This window comes from Macrobrachium nipponense, chromosome 7 (genome assembly GCF_015104395.2).
Source record: "Macrobrachium nipponense isolate FS-2020 chromosome 7, ASM1510439v2, whole genome shotgun sequence".
Classification (NCBI taxonomy): Eukaryota; Metazoa; Arthropoda; class Malacostraca; order Decapoda; family Palaemonidae; genus Macrobrachium; species Macrobrachium nipponense.
In genome coordinates this window covers 114,838,744-114,860,833 of record NC_061109.1, presented here as the reverse complement: position 1 = coordinate 114,860,833, position 22,090 = coordinate 114,838,744, and the positions used below count along the sequence as shown (strand labels likewise).

Genomic DNA, 22,090 nt, shown 5'->3' with positions numbered 1-22,090 from the left:
AGCAAACCACCAATGAGATATGCAGATGTCAGCAAAGAATTTCAAAGCATCAGCTCCGAAATTCTACTCAAGAGATAATAACTGTATTTATTATGCAAGAGGATATTGCAGAAACGGAGAAAAGGAAAAATTGCAGATTCAGACACAAAATTGAATAATTATGATGAAGGAAGATCAAATATTATGGAAAGTTGGATTTTTTAATGTCAGAATTTCTGGAAATGAAAAAAAGAACAACATACCAGAACAGGAAAGAGACATGGGAAAATCCTTATTACTATCAGTATTAAATGAAGGAGAAAACACGGCAAACCATCATAGTGATGAATGCGCAGGGTTTAGTTACGAGTAACTCAAAAAGAAAAATAGAGTACTTAGAAGAACTAACCCAAAATGAAAAGAAAATAGATATAATGAATATAAGTGAAACCTGGTATTCCCAAGAGACTGGGAATGATGATCAAATAAAAGGGTTCCAAACTTATAGATCAGATAGAAAAAATAGGAATCAAAGGGGGAGCCGCAATATGGGGAAATGGGAAGGCACACAAGGAAATATATTTGAGAAATATAGTAACTCAGATGTGAACTAATAGCGGTAGAATTTGAATCTGAAAAATTTGATGAACATAGTAATATATAGACCTCCTAATACTAAAGAGTTTGACTTAATAATTGAAAAATTGGATGATATATGTAGAAATCACAAGGACTGACTATTTCTCCTCCTATCTGGTGACTTTCAAACTTTCCTTCGTAGAATGGAAAGAAACGAATAGGAGATTGTGGTTGTACTTATACATATAAAAAGAGAGTAATAGTAGTGCAGAAGATAAGAGGCAATTTGAAAAGCTATTAGATATGCTACTAGAATACAACATTCAACAAATAAATCACCTGCCAACAAGAAAGGAAATACTTTAGACCTAGTATTTTGTGAACGAGATGAATTATGTTAAAGAAATAATAGTTTTATAATGCGAGTATTTCAGACCATAATGTCATAGAATTAACAGTTCATTCCAAAGCAAGTGAAAATAGAGATAAGCAAGAAATGAAAAAGTGGGAAGGATATGGAAAATACAACTTCTACAGTAAAAATATAAAATGGTCAGAAATTAATGAAGAATTAAACAAAGATTGGGATAACATTTTCGTAAGTGATGACATAAGGGTAAATACGGAGATATTATATAAAATATTGGAGATAATAGTGGAAAATATATAACCGAAGAAGAAAAGTAAACATCATTCATGCATACCAAGAGACAGAAGAATCTTGTTCCAGAAAATCAGAAAGTGGAAAAAAAGGTCTTGCAAAAGAAAAAAAATGCATGGAAAGTTATAGACTAAAAAAGTAAGATAGAAAATGCAGAAAAAAAGATTATACAATCAAAAGAAAATGAAAAACGGGACTTGGAAGAAAAAACCCTATTAAATATCAAGCAAAACCCCAAACTATTATACTCATATGCGAAGAAGATGAATAAAAGAAGAATAGAAATAGGCCCTCTGAGAATTGAAGGAGATTAACGATGAAAAAACAAGGAAATTTGCAACATACTGGCAGAACGATATAGAGAGAATTCACCCCTAGAATAGATAATGAAGATAATGATATAGAAGTAAGGGATGAAATAGTGAATATTTAGCTGACATAGATATTAATGAAGCTGATATTGTGCAGGCTATTAATGAAATTAAAAATGGAGCTGCTGCAGGGCCTGATGGAATTCCTGCTATTTTGTTAAAGAAAGTAGTTCATTCTCTCGCCAAAGCCACTTGCAATATTATTAAGACAAAGTGTAGATACAGGCAAGATATATGATGAGCACAAATTAGCGTATATTACCCCTACTTTCAAAAGTGGATCAAGACTAGAGGCAAGAATTATAGGCCTGTGAGTCTAACATCACATATAATGAAAAGTGTATGAAAGGGTAATGAAGAAAAATATTATGAAACATTTAATAAAAATAATTTGTTTAATAAAGGACAACATGGTTTCGTACCCGGAAAAAGTACACAAACCCAACTGTTAGTCCACCGTGAAAACATATTCAAAAATAGAAAAGCGTGAAAATGAAAAACAGATGTGGTTTATTTAGACTTTGCAAAAGCTTTTGATAAAGTAGACCATAATATATTAGCGAAGAAAATTATTAAAACACAACAATATCGTGGATAAAGTAGGAAGATGGTTAAAAGAATTTTACACAACAGAAAACAGATAGTTATTGCAAACGACGAGAAATCGATGAAGCCAAGGTAATATCCGGTGTGCCGCAAGGTACGGTGTTAGCTGCAATACTGTTTGTTATTATGATTGAAGACATAGACAATAATGTTAAGGATTCGGTAGTGAGTAGTTTCGCAGATGACACAAGAATAAGTAGAGAAATACTTGTGATGAAGATAGGAACGCTCTACAAAGAGACCTTAACAAAGTATATGATTGGGCAGAGGTAAATAGGATGGTATTTAACTCTGATAAATTTGAATCAATAAATTATGGAGACGAGAAAGAAAAGCTATATACATATAAGGGACCTAATAATGAGACCATCACAAATAAGGAAGCAGTTAAAGACCTTGGTGTGATGATGAATAGGAACATGTTATGCAATGATCAAATAGCAACTCTGTTGGCAAAATGTAAAGCAAAAATGGGAATGTTGTTACGGCACTTCAAAACAAGAAAAGCTGAACACATGATTATGCTTTATAAAACATATGTTCGTAGTCCACTTGAATATTGCAATATGATATGGTACCCACACTATCCAAAGGATAGTCACAAATAGAGAGTGTACAAAGGTCCTTTACAGCTAGAATAGAAGAAGTTAAGGACCTAGACTACTGGGAAAGACTACAATTCTTAAAATTATATAGTCTGGAAAGGAGAAGAGAACGCTACATGATAATTCAGGCATGGAAACAGATAGAAGGAATAGCAGAAAATATCATGGAACTAAAAATATCAGAAAGAGCAAGCAGAGGTAGATTAATAGTGCCCAAAAATATACCAGGAAAAATAAGGAAAGCACACAGGACATTAATCCACTACGCACCAGCATCGATAATGCAGCGTCTATTCAATGCGTTGCCAGCTCATCTGAGGAATATATCAGGAGTGACGTAGATGTGTTTAAGATAAGCTCGACAAATATCTAACTGCATCCCAGACCATCCAAGATTGGAAGATGCAAAATATACCGGAAGATGTACTAGCAACTCTCTGGTAGACATTAGAGGTGCCTCACACTGAGGGACCTGGGGCAACCCGAACAAGATGTAAGGTCTGTAAGGTAAGGTAAGCCTGCGAGGGTCTGGGTTCGCTACACAACGTGTTGAGCAGCCACCACGGGTCCCAAGGAAAAAGATCCAAGGACCTGTGGGCAATATCCCGAAGGTAGAAGGAAGGGCATGTGGTCTGGTGACCAGACCCCTGGCCTTCAGTACCTGCGCCACGGAGAAAGTTCTTGCGGACAAGGCAGCATCTCCTTCGCATCGAAGGCGGTGAAGTCCATTAGGTAGGTGGGATTGTGAACGACTCGAACCAATCGTCAGGGACCGAAGGGTTCTGAGTCTTCGCTACGAAGTTTGGTACGAAATCGAGCGTCACGGATCCCCATCCCCTGGATGCTTGACTTCGCAGGAGAAGTCATGCAGTTCCTCAGAGGAAAAGAAGGAAATAGTCGCATGACCTATCCCTCTTCTCTACTTCGGTGATGTCCAGTACCCATACTGGTCTGTCCGTTTGCCACGAAGTCTGTCGCATCCTCCTATCCTCATGCAGCGAAGTTCTCGGTAGTGGATAGGACACCGACACTCCATGGTGGGTGTCAATGGTATGGGTACTGTGACAAGCTATTAAACGAAGTAATGATTGCTCTGTAACAACCGAACTAAGTCAACAGCGTAGTTCGTAACTGACTCGGCCGCTCTGACAGCTGCCGACTGACTGCGTTCGGTAGGAGGCAAGTTGTCAAAGCATCCGAGTAAGTCACGTGACCTTCGCCTTTAAAGGGTTATGCCGAGAGACCAAACAAATAATGTATTTGTTTGTCACCAATGCCGGACAGCGAGGTGATGATTCTCTTAAGGCATGTGCCCAACAGGCGAAGTCAATTGCCTTCAGAGACCTGAGGTCCCTAACGGTAAAACATCTCATGGTTGTTGAATCTCAGCCTCAAGGAAGAAAACAACACATAAGTGTACCGTTGAAGACGAAGGTATTATATGAATGCAACCTACGTCTTCACAGATGAATCGAGAAAAGGATTCTCAAGATTCATAACCTGTGCTTACAAATGACTGAAAACGCTAACCGCTATTTCATTGCTGTCCGGTGAGAAGTCGTAGTTGCAATGAAAGCGGGGCGTTCTTCAGTAATGAAAACACAGGGGAAAGCCGCCTGAAGAACTGCTTCTCTGGGCTGAACATTTGGGAGTAGAGCTGTCAGGTCGGAGAGTAGGCGATGTCTTCTAACAAATCTCGTAATTCGGTTGAACAATGAACAATTGTACACCTACGAATAAGAGATATTTTGAAGACAAACTCAGATGTCTGCAAAATCATTCGCATTATCGCAGTGCGATGCAGCGGGAGACTTGTACAGACTTCTGTTACCGTGCGGTAAACAGAAAGATGAAAGAGTCCAAGAGATATCTCTGTTGAAAATTCTCGCAATGTCGAAGGCGATGGAATCTAGCGTCACAGCAGTAGATGGGTCCTTCATTATTGCGAGAATCCCCGTTAATCAGAGACCTAAGTCCATGATTGTTGGGCAGAGATACGGTTCGGTAGTCAATCAAAGCAGGGGCAGAGAGAGACATACATGACCGTGCATATCGGAGGCCCAGCTGATACTGAGCTGCTATCAGGCAGTTCAATACGCAGTAGTTGAGCCTGAGCTCTCGCTGACTCGTCATCCTGAGTTGCCAGGTAATCCATTATTCCACGAAGGAATGCGTTCGGCTAGAACTACCGAGCATAAAAGATATGCTCGAGCAATTATATTTAGGCGAAACGAATTTCGGTAATATAACAGTTGAAATGGTGTTGTCGTGACAAAACATAAGTATATAAAAATTGAAACTGAAAAACTCCTGGGAGGTTGCAGGCAACCCCGAGTTGCAGTTCATTAGAATACTTCTCTTATAAGTGGCAATCCGTAGTAACTAGGATATGCGCCTACCCCTCGGACAATTCAACTGCTTAGTAAAGAATCATGTCGCGAGGTTAATATACGTAGTATATTTGTAGGATTCTGAACAACGATCTCCATCCTAAATTCTTTCCTTCAAGAAAACAAATAAGGATTGGAGATCGACCACCTTCGATCTCTATCAAAGAGAGTGAAGGAGAAGTCTTCCTCGAAGGAAAGCTTCAATGGTGAACAGAATACTAAGACGATAGTTCAAAGCCAAACTGGATATTCCCGTCCGATCTTCTTCTAGTCCAGGTTGGTCGCCTACTGTGAGATAGTTTCTTCAGCAGCAGTCTTCTTCCCAATGCTAGAAATTCCAGGAATTCGAGCATAGGCGAGGTTCCCGATTATCGTGTATATCGGGGATTCGTCTCGCTCACTTTGGACCGTGGTCTCGCGTAAGTGTTTGGAGATCGTAAAACTCGAACACTGAATGCGTTAGAAATTCCGTAGAATTCTAAGCAGTCTGCGAAAACCCCCACCGAATTCGTCAAAACGATATCGGCTGGTGGGTCCTCTCGATTCCCGTAGAAATCGAGAATGGGTCAGGATTCCTCCTCAACGACCGGGCTTACGTCAGGTAGGACCCGAAGGTCCCCCCGTAGCGCAGTCCCGAACGTGGGATCCTACGAGAAATCTCTGTAGGATCCCTCCCCTTTCCCTCGTAACCGTAAGGAGAGAGGGAATGGGGGAGGAATTGGATACTCGCTCGCCTTCCCAGTGGAACTAGCAGTTGGAGAAGAGTAGGAACAGCCATCGCCTTGCGGCGATGGCCTCTCAGAGTCTGGGAAAACGTATCGTCAGGAGAAAACGTTTTCCCGCGGAGGGTTACGAACTCTCACTGTAGGTAAGGGTCTGCCGCCACTGTGAACGTCGTCTGGGTGGGGCTGATCGACACCTGACAGGAGAGAGCCGATACCGTCCTCCGACTCATTCCAGTCCTCGTCGAGGTCGAAACCTCTCAGGAGGACCGAAGGAGTATTCAAATACGGTGTCCGAAGACACGTAGAAACGCGCGCTGTCGCAGTAGAGGAGGTGGAAGTAGCTTGATCGACCGGCCAGAACTGAGAGAGCCTTCTTGTCCGGAGACGAGAGACTCTGGTTCGAGACAGAATCGGCAAGCTCCGATCTCGGCAGACCCACCGTCGGTTTGGGTTCCCTCTCGGGCCCCAAAACGACTCGAGCAGAGACGTGGCCTCTGCTGGTGGGAGCGGCAATCCTTCCGCAAGGTCATTATGCTGACGAATCAGCTTAATGACTTTTGCAAATTCCTCTGTATCTCGGGAGTAACCGTGTCTTGCGGAGTAGGACCGTCCAGTCCCTCCAACAAGAACAAGATCCCGAGATACTCCTCCTTCAGAAGGAGGAACAGCGGCAGACCCCTGACGGTCGCCTCCAGCTACTTGCGCGTATGTCCTGGTCGGTCCTGGAAACCGTGCCTGTCCAATACGGCGTCATAGCTGGGTCACGAGCGGCGCACCTCTCGTGATCGCTCCTCGGTACCTCGCTCCTCCCGGTATAGCCCGAGGAGGTTGAAGGTACGGGAGAGGCAGACCTGACGCTCCCCCTCGCTCGCTCGCTGGCAGGACCAGCGTGCGTGGAGGGCTGCTGCTGATCGTCAACCCGCGGTGACGGTCGAGCAGCAGGCCTAGCCTTGCCGCTCGCCTGGGGTGATTGGCTCGGCTGAGAACGTCGAGACCGATCTCTAGCGTCAGGCGAGCTGCCGCTGGTCACCGTCTCCGCCCGTCCCATCGGGAGCGGCGGACGGGTGACCTGCTAGGCTCTCTGTCGCGTCGAGACCGGCCAGCGTCCTCTCGGCGTGTCGAGCCGCTGGTACCACCGTGGCTGGTACCGGCGGCCGCGGGGACTCCTTTCCTCGCCTCAACCCGTGGCTGGTCAGCGACCGTCACGTCAGCCGAGCAGCCAGTTGATCGCTGCGAGAGCGTCCACTGGCTGGCGAGAGTCGTGTGCACGACTCTCGCCAGTCTTCTGCTCCGCGCCGCTGTCTTGACGGCGAGCGAGCTCGGGCGTCAAAAACTTTGGCTGGACGGTCTTCTTTGGAAGAGCGTCCACTCGGTGCTTCTCATCTTGCGAACGAGAAGCGCCGAGAACGGAACCTGGTTTAGCGGCAGAACCCGCTAGCACCATGGTGAGGACGCAGCCAGCCGAGGCTGGTGCACCTCTGGTCCCGTCGACTTCTTCTTTGCAGAAGAAGCGACGGGCCCCGTTCCCGAAGGAACAGGAGGACCAGCAGAAGAGCTCCCCAGCTCGCCTGGGCGAGCCGGGCCCTTAGAAGATCCCGAAGGAGTCTTCTTAGGGGGGGAGGAGGCAACCTTCTTCTTCTTCGGCTGTTTGGGCCTTAGAAGTCGAAGGGGAAGGAGAGGCAAGCAGACGACGAAGAAGACGACGAAGACGATGACGACACCTTCTTCCTCTTCCTCTTCTTCTTCGCCAGGCTCCGCAGGACAGACGTCAGGTCTTCCATCCAGGAGGGAGCCGGGGCAGTTGCCGAAGCAACAGGGCCCGACTGCACCTATCCGGAAAGACCCTGAGACTGTGACAGCCCACCAACCAACAGTAGGAACAACAGGAACAAGGTCCAGGAACAGCAGGAACGGCAGGAACATCTGAAAGTGAATGCAGACAGCCGGCCACCTGATCTGAAAGGGAATGAGCGGCTGGGACAGCAACAGGTACGGCAGGCACGGCAGGTACCACAGGAGAGCCAGGCGTCCTGTCGGCAGCTACCGTCATCCTCGGCACTGGCGGCAGGTCCAGGGGGGTACTCTTTGGGCAGCGGAAGTCCGGGGTCGGCAATACAAAGAACCCAGGTGGCGGTGGCACCGTCCTCTTTGGCACGGCAGGAATTGGTTTCTGGATTGCAGCCGTGGGTGTTACCGACATGACATGTGGTATGTACACCAGGTGCGGTGGCATCTCATATGCTGGTGTCGAGATTGTGGTTGTTGTAGTGGTTACCGTACCATGAGTGACCACTGCCGACCCCAGCCAACCGCTGAATCACCCCTGTATGCTCGGCACTCCCTGCAGTCCAGCGACTCCCACACCTGTCCCAGGTCGTCCTTCGCTGATGGCACACCTGCGGAAGCAACACCGTTGGGTTAGTTAGAGGGGCTTCCTCGCGCCTGGGGAGAAGAACCCCACCCAGAGCGGACGGAAGACCCCGAGTACAACTGGACGTCCGGGTAGCGGGAGCCCTCCTCCACACTCGACGGATCGAGAGAGGAGAAGGACTCCGCTACCCCCCCCCCGCAGGGGAAGGCGCGAAACGTGGGGGCTGGCCGGGGGGCAGGAAAGAGGACGAAGTGTCCGTTACCAAGGAGTCACTGGACTTTCCGATGACTTCTTGGGCGGCCTAAGTCTCTTCCTGCCCTCGTATAGCACCCACTGCGCCTCGGATCAATGCATACACGTTACACAGGGCTCGTTGCGGGAGCACTCTCGCCCCCGACAACGAGTACAAACCTCTTGAGGATCTACATCTACATCCAAGGTCGTCTCCCACGGATGTAGCACCTGCGGTAACATAGATAGATTAGTAAGAGGGGTTCCCTCACGCACGGGGGGAAGACATGCCCCACCCCGAACGCAAGGAAGACCCCAAATACAAAATACAATGAAGAAGCTGAGCGGGGGGCAGGAAGGAAGACGAAGAATCGGATACCAAGGGAGTCGCGGGAGAGCTTTCCGACGACTTCCTGGCAGACCTTCGCTTCCCCCACCCCCGCACAGCAGTGAAAAGTAATATGAAAATGAAACAGAATACTGCCTTGCGATTCACTTCATAGAACTTAAGGAGAAAAGATCAATTTCCCGGTAAGAACGGAAACTTGATCCAATAATATGATGCTATCATAAAAAATATATATGAAAATGAAACAGAATACTGCACTTGCGATTTCATTTTCACATAAAAAATCGTAAGGATCAATTCCCGGGTAAGAACGAAAATTGATCCAAATTAAATTCCATGCAAATAAATAAATGAAAATGAAAAGAATATTGCAATTGCGAATCCACTTTCATTGCATTCTATTATACAAAATTAAAAGGCTCGTGCCGAGCGCAATCACACTCTCGGTAACGAACGCACAGGGCAAAAATATAATGAAAAGAGTACTTACATTTTTCAATTACACACTTTCGCCCAAATACATGACTCGGCGCGAGCGCGCCCGCCCTCGGCACCGAGACATAATTCAAGGGTTCATTCATGAAAAGAGAGGAAATCGCCGCATCTACGCGATAACTCCATGTTGGTTCATAATTAAGTAATGAAAATGAAAACAGTGTACTTACAGTTTTCATTTTCAAGTCAAACAAACCATTAGCAGAAAACACAATATAAACAAAGCATACGACGATGAAGCGGGCAGAGAGCGATGACGAACACGTCCTTAACAACCCCGCGGCCGAAAGCAAAAGTGATTTGTTTACCTCCCAGTCGCGCGGCGCGCGACTGGGTCGGACAAGCAGTTAACTACCGTTCTCCCCTTGTTCGAAGCTTACGACCGTTCCAGCTGCCGCTAGCTACTTCCTATTGTTAAAGGACCGATGGTTTGTATTACGTATCGGAACAATTTGTAGTTTCTGTGAAGTAAGAAGGTGATGAGGAAACAACACTACTAGTACTGTTAATATTCTAACTGCTTGTCAGAACGAGGGCTATTAAAGCTTCTAAAGAAAGCATATCTAGTTCTATGTTTTCCTGACTTCCTCAAATAGGAAGTTACCTTATTTTCCTCAATCAAATTCTAACATTTATTACACTTTATCAATGAATAAATATTTATATTTCCCTTTCTTGCAAACTATGTAATTGTCTACCGAAAACTTCGGTAGTTACACATCCTCTATTCTTTGAAAACTTCGAAGTTAATTCATTAAAAGTTATTAAAAAGTTATTAAAAACGTATGCCAAACCAACCGATCCAGTACTTCCCTGTAAAAAGTCGGTCCAGAAGATCGATGGCGATGAAACACGAAAATCAAATCAGGAGGGAAAAGGTTAAACATATGTTTACCTTCCCAGCGACAGAGAGAATCTGATTAGAAAACGGGGATGGTTCCGCTAGTCCTGCCACCCAGCGGCAGGCCGGTAGATCACCTGACCTACCTGTAGCGTGTGCCGCGAAATTCGAATTTCTGTCGGGGACGACGGAGTCGATAGCTATGTATATATCTGACAGGTAAGTTGAATGTATGAAACTAGTGTTTCGGTTAGTTCGAAGCCTGTACCGAAGCACGTGTTCGAACAGTAAGGCCGTGGCAAACGAGTAAGGTGTTTGTTTTAATGTTTTCAGTTATGTGGGGGATTTATAGCCTAGGTTAGTCGTGTTTTTTTGTATGTACTGTGGCTAATTCTCTGTAACCCCAGTGGCTAGCGCGCGCAGCGCAACATTACCTCTTGCCAGAACATACCGTGCTTGCCAAGAATCTTTAAATATGCGGATAAGGCGCGAAGCGCCGTTCCACCACGGCCTTACTGACAGCACACATAAAAATAGGCTATTCACCATTAACAACTAATTTATCAGTAATTCTGGTTAGTGGTAGCCTAGGCTAGTCTCGTTTACGTGTAAAGTAGCGGTTCAAAGTTAAGTATGCAAAGTAAGGGGTCTAGCAATCTAATTTTTAATTTCGGTTAGTGGTAGCCTAGGCTAGACGTTTTACATGTAGGCTAGTGGTTCAAAAGTTCTGCAAAGTAAGGGGTCCTAGACTAGCCTAGCCTACGTCAACCTTGAATGCAGAGTAAGGGGTCAAACTTTTGTATTCAGGCTAAAGGGTTTGGGTCACAAAACCGGGAATTGAGAGTTTCGGGCGCCGTGAAAGTCCGAAGCCGCTTCCCCCCACCCAAAAAACCCGGTTTCCCACTGGGTTCCCCTTTACCATTTGATGTTTTATAGGGGGAAACACCAGTGACTACCAACCCTTATCACGGTGGACAGGTCTTATTCCCTCGACATTTAAATGGTGAAACAATAATACAATTACAACTCCAAGCATACCATTCAAAATATTGAAGTTTCGTCAACATAATGTGATATATGAAAGCCCCATACGAACTAAAATAAGCATGTGACGCTCTTTGTAAAATATGTTTTCAAGGCAGTTTTGAAATCCAATATGGCGGCTACCGTGTGGATGTACAGGTTCTGATCAGTGACGACAACCATCTTTCCCAGCCTTCCCAGCACTCACTTGAACAATGTTAGCGTATATATGTAACGTTTTATTTATTGATCGTTACCTCAAGATTGCAGTTGTAATCAGCACAATAAAACAACATTTTGTTGCCTATATTACTGAAAGTAAGAAACTTTTTATTCCCCGGGTCATGGTTTGAACTGAATTCATTTTTACCTTGTAATCGGTGGTTTTTATCCTTACTGCCATCACAACTGAAACTCCACAGTGCTTATTTGATTGTTATTATACACATTTTGGTCTCAATTCACTCCACATTGCACTTTAAACAAGTTGCTGTTCCTGGTTCTTAAGAGCGCGCACCACAAACACAGTTACGAGCAGCAGACGACGCAACTGCAAATTTTTATTCCCTAAATTGTTTACTTTACTCGTTATTTAGTTCAACTTTACTCTGTTATTTAAAAATTTTAATTTATTTCATGTATATTATCCCTCTTTTGCATCCAAATTACCCCAAAAAATTACAGATATTTCTACAGTAGATACAATCCAATATTTCTAACGTTTTCATACATCTGGCTGCCGAAAACCATAGAGGAACGACTACGGATAAGTGGATCATATATTTTTTTTTTGCTTTTTTGTTTTTGCTAGCACTTTTCATTGATTTAAGTCTATATTAGTATTTTTAATTTCTTTAATAACCGTATGCCAGAAATAAATGTAACCTTTAATGTTTGCATGCTAAGAATGGCAAAATCATCGTTGCCACATTAGTGGAGGCTTCACACATACTCCGATTCATTATTATAAACTGTTTCCATGAATTCTAGTTGTCATAGTAATGCAATAATGATAAAATTGCTTTAATATTTATGTATATATACTTCCAATACATAGCCTAATTTCACTAATTTCAACGTTTTGTGTGTAGTCTTATACCCAGTTTGGAGGGTCAACACATACCGAATGGCAGCAGAGAGAGAGAGAGAGAGAGAGAAAGGAAGTCGAAGGAACGAAGATGGAAAGGGGTGGTGGTGGAGAGGGGGGGGAGGGAGAGGGTAGGTGGAGCTTTTTACACGTGTTCGTATCCATTTCTGCATAATGGAATTTTTGTCTCTTGGTACAAGGACAAATGTCGTTATTCTTTACGATTAGTGATTCACGATACCCTTATAAATTACGGCACTGGGTGTAATGCACTATAGCAAAATCTCGTTCTGATACGAGTGTTCTTTACAGAAATAGGTATTGCCCAAAAACGTGCTTTCACTGTCGCTGAAACCCATAGTAGGTGTGCTGCTTAGTTGTCAATCAAGTTTTTTGTAATCAAGTATTTTTTACAAGCTAGCTATTGAATAAATTTGTATTTATCTCTATCAAAACATATGCCCCTCAATGCTAACTTTCCTCTTTTAACGACTTTCTGGTCATTGCAAATTCAGCCCCATAATTTCTTATGGTGCGAAAACAGAGGCCCAGGGACCGAAAACGATTGCGTCACACTACGGCGATAATCCGGCAGTAAAACATCTTCATATATCCAAAAAGTAAATAATAAAGATATATGCACATTACGATTATAACAATTACATGAATAGCTGATAATCTGCATGAATAATGGTAAACTGTTCTGCAAAAAAGTTGAGTAAAGCAATTATTTACAATAGGTACGAAAGCCAAGATGTCGTGACGTCATAATACAGGACTTAAACGAACGTTCTAATGCCAAAAAATAATTACTTAAATTTGAGTCAGAATCGAGTTACTTTTTCAATAACGAATATTTTCAAATTAATCATCATAAATATGTAAAATATGACAATTTGTCGAAAATTGCATTTTTCCTAACTATACAAACCTGAGGTCCTTTAACAATAGGAAGTAGCTAGCGGCAGCTGGAACGGTCGTAAGCTTCGAACAAGGGAGAACGGTAGTTAACTGCTTGTCCGATCGTCGCGCGCCGCGCGACTGGGAGGTAAACAAATCACTTTTGCTTTTGGCCCATGCAAAATACGCAGAGTGAGGGGTGGCATGAGGAGGGAATTTATGTTAAAACGGACCTCAAGGTTTGTATAGTTAGGAAAAATGCAATTTTCGACAAATTGTCATTTGTTCCGATACGTAATACAAACCCTCGGTCCTTTAACAATAGGAAGACTCACTTCTTGGTGGGAGGAATCTGAGTCTTTTTGATGAACAGACTGGTGTTCGTCCATCCCTGGAATGCCTCCCTGGTCGTAAGAGCGAGGGAGGGATCCAAGCCTCTGTCCGATTGATCGGGGTGTGCACCGCAGGATCAATGGTCAGACCTCTGGGCCGAGTACTAAGAGAGAGGCAAGCGTATCTCTTCGTACCAGCATTGTAAGAACTTTTTCCTTTACATGAGCAAATGTAAAGTAATGGGTTTGTCTCATGTTGGCATCCACTTCTCCCCCTTGTTGGAGAAGTGGTGGATATTTACTCCTATCTCTAGTTAAAGAGATAGGATGGAGCTCTGTTGAATAGCTTACCTGCATCTGACTCCTTTCCAGCAAGGTAACGACCGTATCCCTCTGCCCACAGGTAGAGGTAGAAAAAGATGGTGAAGAGAAGCCAGTCACTCTCTCATTCACGCATTCATTCTCCCAGTCATACCAGGAATCGATGCTGTTCTGCCTGCTCGGGTGCTGGGTAAGCTTACACAACGTGTTGAGCAGCCACCACAGGTCCCAAGGAAAAGTATCAAGGACTTGTGGGCAATATCCCGAAGGTAGAAGGACGTGAAGGTGGTCTGGTTGGCCCAGACACCTGCCTTCAGGACCTGCGCCACGGAGAAGTTCTTACGGAACGCTAAGGAGGGTCCGATACCTCTGACTTCGTGGGTCTCTCGGACGGGAGCGTACGGATGTCGTCGCTACCATCACTTCGTACGCTCTCCTGATCACCTCACGTAGCCAGAAAGAAGCGTGTTCTTGGAGACTTCTTTCTTGGTGACCCCAGTGCTAACGAAGAGGCGTCGACACTCAGGCCTGAGATGTCGAGTTCTTCTTTCAGATAGCGCCGTAGCGCCCTCACAGGACAAAGCAGCATCTCATCCGCATCGTTATCTGTAAAGTCCAGCAGGGAGGGATCGTGAAAGACTCGAACCTGTCGTCAGGGATCGACGGATTCTGAGTCTTAGCTACGAAGTTCGGGACGAAATAGAGCGAGCGTCACAGATCCCCAGCCTCTGGTATGTTTAACATCATAAGAAAGGCCATGTAGTTCCCCTACTCTCTTCGCCGATGCCAGGGCCAGCAAGAAGAGGGTCTTGAGGGTCAGATCCCTGTCTGACGACTCTCGGAGTGGCTCGAACGGTGCTCGAGTCAGACTCCTAAGGACGAGAGTCACGTCCACGCAGGGGGCCTGAGTTCCCTGGGTGGGCAAGACCTTTCGAAGCTCCTCATTAGCAAGGATATCTCGAACGAATTCGTGATGTCCAGTCCCCTCAGTTTTAGGACGAGAGCCAGAGCGGCTCTATATCCCTTAACTGTGGGTACTGAGAGGAGCTTCTCTCGGCGAAGAAACACGAGGAAATCCGCTACCTGCTGAAGAGTGGCTCTGAGAGGAGACAAACCCTGTCTTACGACACCAACCACAGAAGACGGCCCCCACTTCCCTGGTACACAGCTGCAGAGGACTGTCTGACGTGTCCAGCCATCTCTGTTGCTGCGCTACGAGAAAAGCCTCTCGTTCGCAAGAGATGGTGGATAACAGCCAGCCGTGAGTTGAAGGGACTGGACTGCGCGGTGGTACCGTTCTACGTGTGGCTGGGCTAGAAGGTTGTGCCAGTTGGGTAGCTCTCTCGGTGCGTCTGCAAGAAGAGCCAACAGGTCCGGATACCAAACGGCTTGAGGCCGTTTGGGAGCCACCAGGATCATTCTGAGATTGGGAGTGACCAGCGCTCGACTGATCACTTTCCGAATCAGACAGAAGGGAGGAAAGGCGTAAGCGAAGAGGTTGTCCCAGGGGTGTTGGAGAGCGTCCTCTGCAGCTGCCCATGGGTCCGGCACGGCCGAGAAGAACACCTGGATCTTCCTGTTGTGCCGGGTGGCGAACAGGTCTACGACCGGGCGCCCCCACAGGTTGAAGAGCCTTTCCGCCACATCTTGGTGTAGAGACCATTCGGTCCCTATCACCTGATCCGACGGCTGAGCTTGTCCGCTACTACATTCCCCCCCCCCCCTCTTGCCTGGAATGTAGCGGTGCTGAACAGCTCTATCGAGTGAGCCGTGGCCCACTCGTGCACCTGCACCGTCAACTGATGGAGCGGAAGAGACCACTAGCCCCCCCTGCTTGTTGACATATGCCACTACTGTGGTGTTGTCGCACATCAACACCACTGAGTGTCCCACCAAGCGGTCCCGAAACTCTTGGAGAGCGTTGAACGCTGCCTTGAGTTCCAGGACATTGATGTGAAGGTGCTTCTCGTGATGGTCCCACACACCTGCAGTCAGCAACTCCTCCAGGTGTTCGCCCCATCCCCTCGGTCGATGCGTCTGAGAACAGAAGCATCTCCGGGGGGGAGTGCGTATGGGCACTCCTCTTAAGAGGTTCTTGTCGTCGAGCCACCAGGCTAGGTCCTGCCTCACCTGTCCGTGATAGCCACGGGAAAGTGAAGGGAGGATCCTTGGCCTGAGACCAACTCTCCCTTAGCCTCCACTGGAGAGACCGCAGGTGAAGACGCCCGTGAGGGACTAACTTCTCGAGTGACGACAGATGGCCGATCACGACTTGCCATTGCTGTGCTGCCTGTTCCTGCCGCGACAGGAACCGGCGGGCTGCCTCCCTGAATTTGCTGATACGCAAGTCTGCGGGAAAGACTTGTCCTGCTACCGTATCTATCAGCATACCCAGGTACTTCATCTTCTGCTTGGGTTCGAGATCGGACTTCTCGTAGTTTATCACGATCCCCAGATCGCGACAAAACTTGAGGAGTCGATCTCTGTCCTGTAGCAACTGCGAGCGGGAGCTCGCCAGGACCAGCCAATCGTCGAGATACCTCAGAAGACGTATCCCGTTCGAATGGGCCCAAGCCGACACCAGAGTGAACACTCTGCGTGAACACCTGTGGGGCGGTTGAGAGACCGAAACAAAGTGCCCGGAATTGGTACACCGTCCCGTCGAAGATGAAGCGGAGGTACTTTCTGGAGGACTGATGGATGGGTATTTGAAAATACGCGTCCTTTCAGGTCCACCGAAAGCATGAAATCGTTCCACCTGATCGAGTCGAGCACTGAGCGTGCCGACTCCATCGTGAACCGCGTCGTGCGAACGAAGCGGTTCAGGGGAGAGAGGTCTATCACCGGGCGCCAGCCCCCGATGCCTTCTCCACTAGGAAGAGGCGGCTGTAGAAGCCTGGTGACTGGTCCTCCACGATTTCTACAGCTCGTTTCGCCAGCATGGTCTTGATCTCCTGTCGAAGAGCGTTGTCCTTTGCTGATCCCCGGACATAGGTCTGTAGATGGACCGGTTTGGAGATGAGGGGGGGCCGAGACTCGAAGGGTAGTAGATATCCCTCCCGAAGGACGTCTACTATCCAGTTCTCGGCGCCGTAGCGCTGCCAAGATCTCCCAATGGCTCGCCAGGCACACTTCCGGCAGCAGGTGAGGGGAACGCCGTCCCTAGCGTTTTCCCTCCTCGTTTCGACTTCTTCCCAACACCTCCTCGGGGAAAGGAGGGCTGGGAGGAGGGCTGGTTGCGGCCTCCTCTCGCAGAAGTCGAAACAACTGGAGTCTTCACACGGGGTTTTTGGACGGTGCAACCGTCTTCGCCGCCGTGGAAGCGCTAGCCAGCTCTTTGGTTTGGCCGCAGTTACTCGAGGTTGCCCAGAAACCTTCGAGACTGCCTGGTGAACTAAGCGGTCACTCTCTCAGTGCGCCGCCGTTCCACCGCAGCGTCCACCATCTCTCCAGGAAAGAGAGCTGGGGAACTCCTAAGAGGTCCATTTCTTAGCCCGAGTGCCGCCTCACGCCCACCCCCTTGGTCACTCGGGTAGGACTGCGTCCCTACGCCGAAGAACCAAGTTGGCCCACAGGTTAGCAGTCTGATGGGCGAGGTAAGAGATTGCTCTTCCTCCAGACTGGCACAGTCTCCTAAAGAAGCGTCGTCTTCGAGAGCAGAACTCCCGGAGCCGGCCGCTACCTTGGATATTGTGAGGGACCACAAATCCAACCAGGAAACTGCCTGGAATGCTGCCATAGCGGTAGATTCCAGGGCAAGTGCCTCCTGCTTGCGAGAACCATAGGTTCTCCGACAGGAGCTGCTGCAGGGACACACCCTTGGAAGTCCAGCCTCGGCTAACTCCGGGTTAACCTGTTTTCGGCAGTATCGGGTCTTCTGATGGCACGTAGAAACGCCTCTGCCGCTGTAGAGGAGGAGGAAGCAGCTTAGAGGAACCGTCCGGATTTTAGCGAGTCCTCCCGTCCTGAGACGAGATTCTCCACCTGATCCAGGGACTGAGTCCGCCAGCTCTGATCGTGGCAACCCCATCATCATTTTGGGCTCCCTCTTGGGACCCCAAAATGACTCGAGCCGGGACGTGGGCTCCGATGGTGGTAGCGGCGATCCTTCCGCGAGGCCATTATGCAGACGCATCAGCTTAATGACTTCCGCGAAGTTCCTCTGTATCTCGGGCGTCACAGCGTCTTGTGGAGTAGGACCGTCCAGTCCCTCCAACAAGAGCATATCCCTCGATACTCCTCCTTCAGAAGGAGGAACAGCGACAGACCCCTGACGGTCCGCCTCCAACTACTTGCGCGTACGTCCTGGTCGGTCCTAAGACCGTGCCTGAGCCGTACGGCGTCATAGCCGGGTCACGAGCGGCGCACCTCTCGTGATCGCTCCTTGGTACCTCGCTCCTCCCGGTATAGCCCGAGGAGGTTGAAGGTATAGGAGAGGCAGACCTGACGCTCCCCCCACGCTCGCTGGCAGGACCAGCGTGCGTAGAGGGCTGCTGCCGATCGTCAACCCGCGGTGACGGTCTAGCAGTAGGCCTAGCGTCGCCGCTCGCCTGGGGCGATTGGCTCGGCTGAGAACGTCGAGACCGCTCTCTAGCGTCAGGCGAGCTGCCGCTGGTCACCGTCTCCGCCCGGTCCCCATCTGGGAGCGGCGGACGGGTGACCCTGCTAGGCTCCCTTTCGCGTCGAGACCGGCCAGCGTCCTCTCGGCGCGTCAAACCGCTGGTACCAGCCGTGGCTGGTACCGGCGGCCGTGGGGACTCCTTCCTCGCCTCAACCCGTGGCCGGTCAGTGACCGTCACGTCAGCCCCTCGAGCAGCCGGTTGGTCGCTGCGAGAGCGTCCACTGGCCTGGCGAGAGTCGTGTGCACGACTCTCGCCAGTCTTCTGCTCCGTGCCGCTGTCTTGACGGCGAGCGAGCTCGGTCGTCGAAACTTTGGCTGGACGGTCCTCTTTAGAAGAGCGTCCACTCGGTGCTTCTCGCGAACGAGAAGCAGCCGAGACGGAACCTGGTTTAGCGGCAGAACCACTAGCACCAGGTGAGGACGCACCAGCCGAGGCTGATGCACCTCTGGTCCCCGTCGACTTCTTCTTTGCAGAAGAAGCGACGGGCCCCGCACCCGAAGGAACAGGAGGACCAGCAGAAGAGCTCCCCAGCTCGCCTGAGCGCCAGCGGGGCCCTTAGAAGATCCCGAAGGAGTCTTCTTAGGGGGGGAGGAGGCAACCTTCTTCTTCTTCGGCTGTTTGGCCTTAGAAGTCGAAGGGGAAGGAGAGGCAGCAGACGACGAAGAAGACGATGACGACACCTTCTTCCTCTTCCTCTTCTTCTTCGCCAGGCTCCGCAGGACAGACGTCAGGTCTTCCATCCAGGAGGGAGCCGGGGCAGTTGCCGAAGCAACAGGGCCCGACTGCCAACCTGTCCCGGAAGGACCTGAGACTGTTTACACGCAAACACCAGCAGCGGGGAACGGCAGGAACAGGTTCCGGGACAAAGCAGGAACAGCAGGAACATCTGAAAGGTAATGTGTACCTGAAACGGAAAGAGTCGCTGGAGCGGCCACAGGTACGGCAGGCACGGCAGGTACTACGGGAGAGCCAGGCGTCCTGTCGACAGTCACCGTCATCCGTGGCACTGGCGGCAGGTCCAGGGGGGTACTCTTGGGGCAGCGGAAGTCCGGGGTCGGCAAAGGAAAAAATCCAGGTGGTGGTGGCATCGTCCTCTTTGGAACGGCGGCAATTGGTTTTTGTATGCCACCGTGTGTCACCGACATTATATGAGGCGTATATACAAGATGTGGTGGCATCTCATACGCAGGGGTAGTTAATGTGGTCGTCGTGGTGGTCACCGCACCATGAGTGACCACGGCCGACCCCGCCAACCGCTGTAGCAACCCCTGGATGCTGGGCACTCCCTGCAGTCCCAGCGACTCCCACACCTGTCTCAAGTCGTGCCTTCGCTTGCTGTCAACGCCTGCGGAAGCAATAGTCGGGGTTAATAGGAGGGGCTTCCCCGCGCCTGGGGGCGAAATACCCCCCCCAGAGGCGACAGAAGACCCCGAATACAACTGTACGTCCGGGTAGCGCGCCCTCCTCCACCCACTCGACGGATCGAGAGAGGAAAAGGACTCCGCTACCCCCCCCGCAGGGGAAGGCGCAAACCGTGGGGGCTGGCCGGGAGGCAGGAAAGAGGACGAAGTGTCCGTACACCCCAAAGGGGAGGTTTCACCTGGGACTTTCTTTCCGATGACTTCTTGGCCGGCCTAAGTCTCTTCCTGCCCTCGTACAGCACCCACTGCGCCTCGGACCAATTCATACAAACCATACATGGCTCGTTTGCGAGAGCACTCTCGCCCTCGACAACGAGAACAAACCTCGTGGGGGTCCACCTCAACAAAAGACCTGAACCCCCCACATTTACGTCCCTCCAGCCCGGGACACACTCTACGGGCGACTGGAGGGCGCGGTGAAATCTCAATCTCCTCTAATTCACTCATTGCACATCAATTGAATAGAGAAAAAAGTACTTACAATCACTCCTGATATACAGAAAGAGAAAAAATACTCAAAGATGAAGCAAACGACAAGCGGGCAGAGCGATGGCGAACACGTCCTTCCCACACACACGGCCGAAAGCAAAAGTGATTTGTTTACCTCCCAGTCGCGCGGCGCGCGACGATCGGACAAGCAGTTAACTACCGTTCTCCCCTTGTTCGAAGCTTACGACCGTTCCAGCTGCCGCTAGCTACTTCCTATTGTTAAAGGACCGAGGGTTTGTATTACGTATCGGAACAAATTGATGTTTTACTATTTATTTAAAAAATTATCCAAGTGCACGCTTCGTCGTCATCTTCTACCAAAACAGTTGTTTACTAACAAACAAGCCGGTTAGGGACAGTGTTCCAATTGTTTTGATGAAAGTGCCCCAGCGTCTGTGGGTGCAAGTGGTGTGCGGATTTATCGCAGGAAATGGGAAGTTTATTGACACAAGCGACTCCGTAACCATCGAGATGGCATCAATCTTCTAAATATTTCGAGTTGTAAGTAAAAATGTTGAAGGCGTTTTGGTGGAGATTTGGACTGCCTTGTCCACCATTTCACTACCCTCTGTTTAAATCTTAAAATTTGGCCTTAATTTCTAACTTTCGTAAAAATACTTACTTCGAAAGGAGAGTAGAGGTCTTTAGCGCCGTTTCTTACCAACAAGAAGTCGCGACTGATGCCCATCTCCGATGTCAGGACGCGTTATAATGTACTTTTTCGGAGGGTGGCAAGCCTTGATTGTAGGTGGCCTGTTTGGCCTGCCGTGGTGTTTTACCCTAGCAATTAGTATGCTGTTCCCCTTTTCATTTCCAAATAGTATGCATTACCTATAGCTACATACTTTATTTGAGATTTTTCCCCACGAAAATCGATCGTCTGCGGATCTGTAGTCGCTCCAGGCCTACATATGGCGTTAGGTATTGAATACCTAGTAGCCTATGATGAGACTCAGCGTTGCTAACCGTAATTTGGAGTCGTAATCATCCGTAATCATGCAATTTAACTACAACCATCATGGTATTTAACTGCCATGTAACGGTGTTACAGAGTCGAAGATTAAAGTATATATTAGGTAACGCATACAAGATAAGCTCATGCGGTCCGAGAATGAAAAGTTGCTTAGCACAAGCGGACTCGGCGGAGGCGTTTTAGCCACGCTGAGCCAACTACCCAGTTTCCTAGATCGAAGATTCACTTACAATATTCACCTGTTCATGTTTTATTATTATTTGTGTAAGTATATTTATCTAGGCACTAGTGTCACTTAACATCGAGGTTACTATACCTTGTAAATAAAGGAATAAGGAAGGAAATTAAGTGCTTGGTTTTCTCGTCCTGGTCTGGATTCGTACCAGGTTCAAGGTTAAAGGATTGTTACTTTTTCTTTGCAACGGCTCCTCAGTTGCTAGTGCAATGTGAGACATATGTGAGTAAAGATAGGTGCTCTTTTCTATGTCATATTTATTAAGTTGCCGGTGTTTCGTACATCTCGATACATCTTGCAGCCTGAAATCGCTAAGTTATAATAGTAATAGTGTATAAGCAGCTACACATATTATACTTTTACTAACACCATATTAAAATTAAAATTACAGTAAGAACACAAGAGACATGCGAAAAGGTTTAAAATTTAAATTAATTAACATGTTTGAATTAAATACAGAGCATTGAAATAAAGCAGAGCCAAG

General features: G+C 48.0%; 1 protein-coding gene across 2 annotated transcripts in view; it reads right to left on the bottom strand.

The window, feature by feature from the left end:
- LOC135217420 (uncharacterized) overlaps nucleotides 1-21,831 on the bottom strand; it is an 84,549-nt gene extending 62,718 nt beyond the window's left edge. Inside the window, exon 1 of one of the 2 annotated variants that reach the window (XM_064253269.1) lies at nucleotides 21,688-21,831. The gene's annotated coding sequence lies outside the window, so the exon portion shown is untranslated. The remainder of the gene's footprint in view (nucleotides 1-21,687) is intronic. The other variant, XM_064253270.1, reaches the window with a different exon arrangement.
- Nucleotides 21,832-22,090: the final 259 nt, after the last annotated feature.